The sequence below is a fragment of the Fistularia commersonii genome, chromosome 29, assembly GCF_037954325.1.
Source record: "Fistularia commersonii isolate RoL2024-O1a breed Wild chromosome 29, RoL_Fcom_v1.0, whole genome shotgun sequence".
Lineage (NCBI taxonomy): Eukaryota > Metazoa > Chordata > Actinopteri > Syngnathiformes > Fistulariidae > Fistularia > Fistularia commersonii.
Window position 1 is genome coordinate 10056581 of NC_141312.1, and position 8073 is coordinate 10064653.

Here is an 8073-nt window from a genome sequence, read left to right on the forward strand (position 1 = left end):
GTGAAGCAGTGAGCTCTTCCCGGATGGCCGAACTTCTCACCCTATCTCTAAGGGAGAGTCCGGTCACCTTGCTGTGAAAACTTATTTCGCCTGCTTGTTTCTGCAATCTCATTCTTTTGGTCAGTACACACAGCTTGTGACCAAAGGTGAGAGTAGAAATGTAGTAGAAATGATCAACTGGTAAATTGAAAGTTTTGCCTTCTGGCTCAGCTCCCTCTTCACCACGTCAGACCGGTGCAGAGTCTGCATCACTGCAGATGCTGCATCAGTCCGCCTGTCAATCTCTCGCTCTATCCTTCCCTCACTCGTGAACAACACCCCGAGATACTTGAACACCTCCATTTGGGGCAGGATTTCTTCCCTAACTTGGAGTGGGCACTCCACCCATTTCCAGTTGAGCACCATGATCTTGGATTTTTGAGCCGCTGATCCTCATCCAGGCAGTTTAACATTCGGCTGTGAACCATTCCAGTGTGATCATCAGGAGATCATGGACAAATGAAACCAACAGAACCACATCATCTGCAAAAAGCAGAGATTGATCCTGTGGCCACGAAACCAGATCCCCTCAACACCCTTCCTGCACCTAGAAATTCTGACAGAGTCCATCTCTCACGGGAAACGAATCCAACTTACAACTGGCATCGCGGACCAAACTCTGACACCAGTCATACAGGGGCTGAACGACCCGTATGAGGATGTTTGGCACTCCATATTCATGGAGCACCCCGGACAGCAGGGGTGTCAACTCATTTTAACTCAGGGGCAACGTGGAGAAAAATCTATTCTCAAGTGAGACGGACGGGTAAAATCATGACATATTAACTACTGTTAATGTACCTATTGTTCAATTCACCCCCGAAACCTGGTATCTTTTAGCGTTGTGAGCCAGATTAAATCCATTCATGAGCCTCATCTGGCTTGCAGGCCTTGAGTTTGACACCCCTGCCCTACAGGATTGCCCACAGAACACGGTCGAATGCCTTCTGGTTGAAGAAGCTGGAGGATTTCAGGTACTTGGGGTCAACAATCCAGAGCAACAGAGAGCGTGGAAAAGAGGTGAAGAGACAGGTCCAAGCAGGTAGGAATGGGTGGAGAAAAGTGTCAGGGGTACTATGTGACAGAAGACTATCGTCCAGAATGAAAGGAAAGGTGTACAAGACAGTGGTGAGACCAGCAATGCTGTATGGACTAGAAACAGTTATAATGACGAAAAGACTGGAGCCAGAGCTAGAGCTCGCAGAGGTGAAGATGCTAAGGTTCTCTTTGGGAGTGACCAGGGTGGATAGGATCAGGAATGAGTCTATTAGAGGAACAGCACATGTTAGATGTTTTGGAGAGAAGATCAGAGAAGCCAGACTGAGATGGTTCGGTCATGTGACCGGACATAGTGAATGTATTTGTAGACGGATGCTGAAATTGGAGCTCCCAGGTAAGTGGTCTCGAGGAAGACCAAAGAGAAGATTTATGGAGGTAGTGAGAGAGGATATGAAGGTAGTTGGTGTGAGAGAGGAGGACACAGAGAATATGGTTAGATGGAGAAAGTTGATTCGCTGTGGTGACCCCTGATAGGAAAAGCCGAAAGGAGAAGAAGAAGAAGAAGAAGAAGAAGAAGAAGAAGAAGAAGAAGAAGAAGAAGAAGAAGAAGAAGAAGAAGAAGAAGAAGAAGAGGAAGAAGACTGATGAAAAAGTGATGAAAAAGTGATGAACAGGCACAGATGTCATTGCTAGTGCATGACAAGGTATGTACGGTGATTAGCAGAGAGATGCTTTGTGAAAAAGCTTTTTCTATGTTTGTAGTGCTGGCGTACAGTCACCTCTACCTAATGCTGGCAGTGTAGCCTTCCTGGTATGGCCTCATTGGGAGGCCTTAATCCAAGTAATGATCTATAAATCATAAAACAGAGCAGTCCTGGATGTACCTCTGTACCGCCATTTAACTGAAGGTATCCTCCATTTTATTTACCAGAGACTGGATGTTGCCATAGAGCAGTGGCCCCCAAACTACGGCCCACGGGCCAGAAACGGCCCACCTCCACATTTTGCCCGGCCCCTGAACCATACCAGAGATGCATTATGATTTTTTTTTTCATTCTGGCCAGGTAATCGTGATTTGTACATGCATCGAACGTAACATTCCATTCCACCCTTCTGCAGTCTGTGCATTATCTGAAACACTTCACTCAAAAAAAAATCCTGGACACATCCCTGTGGAATAACATGGAATAATGGCGAAAAGATCAGGTAGAGAAAAATAGTTTCAGAATCACTGTTCCCTCTATAAGTCGCGCGTTCTCCAGCGTTCTCTGTGCACAACAAAGCTGAACCGTAAATAAATTAAACACGTTTATTTTATTTACAGTTCAGCTTGGATTTTACTTGTGCGCAGCATAGATTTGCTGTGTGGGGAGAACGCTGGAGCAGTGCGCAACTGCGCAAACACTCGGCTTCGAGGGAACAGCCTTCAGAATGCAGGGTATTTAACCTGCAGTGGACAAATGAATATTTTTTTGTTCAATTCAAAGAAAAGGCTGTTCGTCTCATCTGTCAAGAGACGGTGACTATATTCAAAGAGTACAATCTGTGCCGACACTATGAATCCCGTCACAAAGACAAATATGATAGCTTGCAAGGCCAATTGTGAGCAAACAAACTCTCAAAGCTAAAAAGTGGACTGTTTGCTCAGCAGAGTACATTTGTACGCCAAGCTCAGCTGAACCAGTCCTCTGTTCGAGCGAGCTTTCGGGTTGCTCAACTGATAGCAAGCAGCAGTATACCTTTCACTGATGGAGAATTTGTCAAGAAATGTTTGAATGCTGTCGCGGCGGTGTGTCCCAAAGATGTCTTTAATGTCGTGAGTTTGTCTGTGACTACAATCACAAGACACATTGAAGAAATTGGGGGTAATGTATATGCCCACCTGCAGCAGAATATGAAAGAATCTGACTTTTCTTCATTGGCACTGGATGAGAGCATAGCTGTGCAGGACACGGCGCAGCTGCTAATTTTTATTCGTTGAGTTAGCACAAACTTTGAAATGTGCGAGGATCTGGAAGTCCTCCAAAGTCTCAAAGGGACTACGACGGGGGAGAATATTTTTGGCAAAGTATGCCAAACCATGGAAGAGTTGAACCTGGACTTGTGACCTATTATTGTTATGTTTTGCTTGAAACTCTGGCACAACAATTTCCTTCGGGATAAATAAAGTTGTTCTTATCTTATCTTATCTTATCTTATCTTATCTTATCTTATCTTAGCGTCAAGACTGATGGAGCTCCTAGTATGGTGGGCGCATCGCGGTCCAATCGGGCTGAATCGGGCCAGTCTAATCGGGATGAACATATATTGGTAAGCTTACTTTTCTGACTTTAACGAGCCATTCTGAGTACAAACAAATAAATATCATAATGACATATACTGGGATAAAATCCGTTCTACAATCATACTAGTGTGGAAATGTATTGTGTTGGTATCAGTTCGGTTACATAGCCTGCTTGATTTCTGGTTTTCACAGTGAATTTGATATGAGAGAGCTGCAAACAGTTGTGTCTACAAGACAGTCATTGTTCCTTGGTCTTTTTTTCTGTGAAAAACTTGAAAAGGATTATTTGGTTTTAATTATTTATTTCATAAATAGTGTTATTTATTTCTGATTTTTTTTTCCAAGATCCCAGAAAGGGTTCCTTTTTTGGTTGTGTGGCTTTCTGGAAAACAATAAATGTTTACATTTAGACACTTCTGCGATCGTCACACTTTTTGTTACAAACTGGCGCGGCCCCCTGTCAGAGAAGGGAAAAGTTATTTGGCCCTCGCAGCAAAAAGTTTGGCGACCCCTGCCATAGAGTATGACTTGTAGGATAGCTGTCCTTTGTTGGCCATTCAAAGGAATCTTTGTTGTGCTCTTCCTCCGGCTGCCACGCTTCCATAATGCACTCTGGCTGCCAGGAGATCCCCCCTCGCTTCAGCCTGACATGTCAACATCACTGTGTGTAAATGTAGCTTCAGGAAGGAGTGGAGGGCGTTTTTGATTAAATGTCCAATGTGGCTCTGTTGTCCAAACAGAAACAGGGTATATCTATCATCCCTAATATGTGTAGTAGCAACTTGCACTTAAAACAACAATAATGACACTAGAATAAGAAAAAATAAGAAATATTTGACACAAAGAGCTATGTCTTTCTGAAACATCTTTAACATCTTCTTTCTCAAACAAACTCAGCCTATATTTTTTTGCTACAGTATCAGGCAGCACTGGATAGATGGGGTCTCACCTGTTCCTTCTCATCATCCCCTACCCTCGTTTTGTAAAAGTCTAGTTACCACTTTACTTGAATCATTGCAATTTTTCTCACTCATCCTTTTTTCTTTGCTTTGTTGTCCTTAAAACTGCCTCAGTCTGTTAAATCAAATCACATGTTGAAATTGCCTTAGAAATCAAGGAACTGAAAATTATAAATGTATATTTTTAGAAGAAGAAACACCTTTATTGTTACATTCATTTATACATACACTACAACATTGGCGAACTTTGACCACTCCATTTAACCGATCATGGATAAGCCATGAATAGAAGGCAGTCACTGAACAGCGCCAGGGAACCAATAAGTTCTTGCTCAACAATTTGACAGGCTAGAATGAGCACGAGACTCAAACCAGGAATGTTCAGTTCTAAGGACAACATTTTTCTTATTTTGCATTTGGTTTGTAAGACAGCCAATATTATACTTTCTGTACTCTACTGTTGATTGAATATTATACATTCAACAGTCAGTCAAGTCAGCCCTCTTTCTTCAGAAATTTTTTCCAGCCTTTTAAACAACTACTCTGCTAATGGTTAAAAATCTTGGAATGTTTATACACTATCAGTTCACTGAAAGATAAAGACTCCCAGTCATGGTATACTCTACAGGCAAAGACCGATTCCATGTTGGTCATTGTGCTCCATGGTTTTCTTAAGCTAAGTCAAGAACTTATTCTGTTGTGATGTCAATTCTTGTTTTGCTACCATAATTTAGAAATACTGGATTGTGTTTCGAGAGTTGAAGAGTCGAACAATTAATGTCCACGGGTCAGAAAAGATCTCACAGCTATGACAGGAACTCGGAGACCTGAAGAGACAGTTCAAGGGTGCAAGCGAGGACCAGAAGTCAGGGCTTGCATAACTACACGGTGTCCTTGGTTTTACCCTCTATGGGAACAACAACAAGATGACTCTACCAATCAACAGCCTAACAGAGTTCTTGGTTGCCAGGGCGAGGGAGGGTTTCCAGTACAGGGAATCCAAGGACCCAAAAGTTGCTCTAGTTGGCATCGAGGTGAGGATTGCAGAAGGTGGAGGGCACAGGAGTCTGTGGACCAGGCAGAAGCATGGCTGTTCCACAAAGCGCTTGTGGGGTCAGTGGCGACCTGTCGGGCAGGACTGGAACCATACCAACAACCCACCTTAGCAGGCTCAAGGGCAAGGAAAGGCAGGACCGGGTCCAATTCGAAGTGAGGGCTGGAGTCGAAGAGCAGCGTGCAATCAAGTGGGTGAGGTTGAGGCAACAAGGCGCTTGGACCAGGTGGGAAGCAGCCATGAGCAGGAAGATCTCATGGCCTGAGCTGTGGAGGGCTGAGCCCCTCGGCATCAGATTTCTCATCCAGTCTGTCTACAATGTCATGCCAGCCCATCAAACCTCTTCCTTTTGAGCAAGGTTGAAACCCCAGCATGTCCCTTGTGCCAAGGGAGAGGAACTTTGGAGCAAATCCTCAGCAGCTGTCCTAAAGAGCTGTGATGGCTGCTATCACTGGTGCCACAACCATGTGCAGAAGGCAGTAGCTGAGTCCATCAATACTGCCACCAACAACAGCAAGCGCCTGCAACCACCGAGGCATGGAATAACATTCATAAGTGCTGGAGAACAACCTCCTCCCTAACTGAAGGCCCAAACAGGTCTTCTGGGAAAAGCAAAGGACTGGCATCTAAGGGTGGACCTGGGGAAACAACTGACATTCCCCGAAAACATCATGAAAACCAGACTTAGGCCAGACATCATCCTGCACTCTGAGTCATCCAAGCAATTCATCATGTTGGAGTTGATAGTGCCCTGGGAAGAGAGAATGGAGGAAGACAGTGGGTGAAAGAGAGAGAAGTACGCAGTGCTAGTGGAGGAGTGCTGCAGATAGGGATGGTGTGCATGATGCCTGCCCATTGAGGTTGGGAGAAGAGGCTTCGTAGAGAAGTCACTCTGCAAGGGCTACAGTCTCCTGGGCATCACAGGTGCATGCAAGAAGAGAGCCATCAACTCAGCCTCTGAAACTGCTGACAGAGCCTCATGATGGCTTTGGATACAGAGGGGCAAAGAGTGGATGAGCGCTTCTTGGACACATGTCGGGAGCTGATCACTCCAGGTAGGGTCACCGGGGTGAGGGGTTCTGATGTTGAAAGACCAAAAACCCCCCCGTGACCCCAGGTACTATCACTGATAATGTGTCCAAGATTTGCATCAAAAAATGTATCTAATAACCATTGTCCTTTTTGCTCTGTTTCTATCATTCACCATAATGTGTAGAATGCAACAAATGTACCAAACACTCCAATTTGGCCGTACACGATCCTTCATACTTCCTAATTTTGCTTAAATACGACCATTAATCTGGGTTGTAACGAATTAATAATCAATAAAAAAAAATGTCTTATAAAATGTTTTCCTTCCTTTCTTGGCCACTTGCCCATAAAACATAAAATCCAATCTGACTTTAACAATGATTCAGGGTTAAAGCGGAGAATCTACGCAACCATTAATTTATGCAAGCCAAGGTTTCTATGGACAACAAGTGGCTCCTGTGCTGTAATGTGGCTCAAAGACATGAGAATGCATGACTGCATGATGGGGAATATGCGCTGTCACACAGGAGAAACTGAAACAAAGCTGTGTTGAGATATCTGTCTTTATATCACACAGAAAGTTGGATTGATGGTGAAGAACATACTGTGATGTCTATGTCACATGTTCATCATATGATATGACATGACAGCAGCAAACTGATTTCATGGGACATGACATTATAAATGGATTACATAATGCTATGAAATAAAACCTAATGAAGAATTAAAGGAGGGTCCACAGGCCATTGATGTATAACATCACAAGATGGTCAAAGAAGCCATGATCATTGTGATATTCCTGGGAGTTTTATTTTTCTGGGCATTCTGGTTGTATCGTCAGTATAAAAAGAGAGAGAGCTTCTGGCCCTGATACCGAAAAATAATATTGAAAGGGAATTAACGTTCCCAACAACAATGCAACTGGAATTCACAGACTGTTCAATGAACTGCGGACGCATGGACATCTGGGGCAACTCTGACAGGAATCGCTGGAGCTCTTTCATTTAGGCTGGATGAAGCAGTTTTAATTAGGTAATGTTTATAAATATAGCAATAAGCCTTAGAACTTTTACATGAAATAACAAGAAGGACAACATGACTTGAAACACAACTTTGAGAACATTGAACACTGAGGGCAAATATAACCTAAAGGAGGTGGCACAGCAACTCAGTGGATGGAAACAACTGCAAAACCTTTCAGAGAAAAAGTAAATAGGTGAAGAAGACAAAAGGACAAACCTTTCATTGGCGGATGGAAAATGTGATACTGATGTTCACTCCAACGAAAATAACTTTGTCTCAAACATCTCTGAAGGAAATATTAACACTTAAGTTTATCATGTATGTCTTTAACATTCCTTGTATACACACAAGACTACACTTGAGTGAACATGTCTTCTTTGCTTGATTAGAAAGTTAATGGTCCATAATAGTTCTGATGGTATGAATCATATTTTCAAATATCATGAATGGAGCACTTTTTCAGTAAATCCTGTCACAAAATATGTGGTTTTATATTTGTATTATGGTTCATAATCTTCAAATGTCATATTTTGTCAGAAAATTAAGCATATGATTATCCAGTTGAACATTTTTCGATAGCTGGTTCCCAAGGAACATCATTTAGCCATTGTACCCGATCTGTCGGTCATCCTCAATGGAGGCTTATTTGAGTTTTTTTTAATGCATATGGCAAATGACCTTTC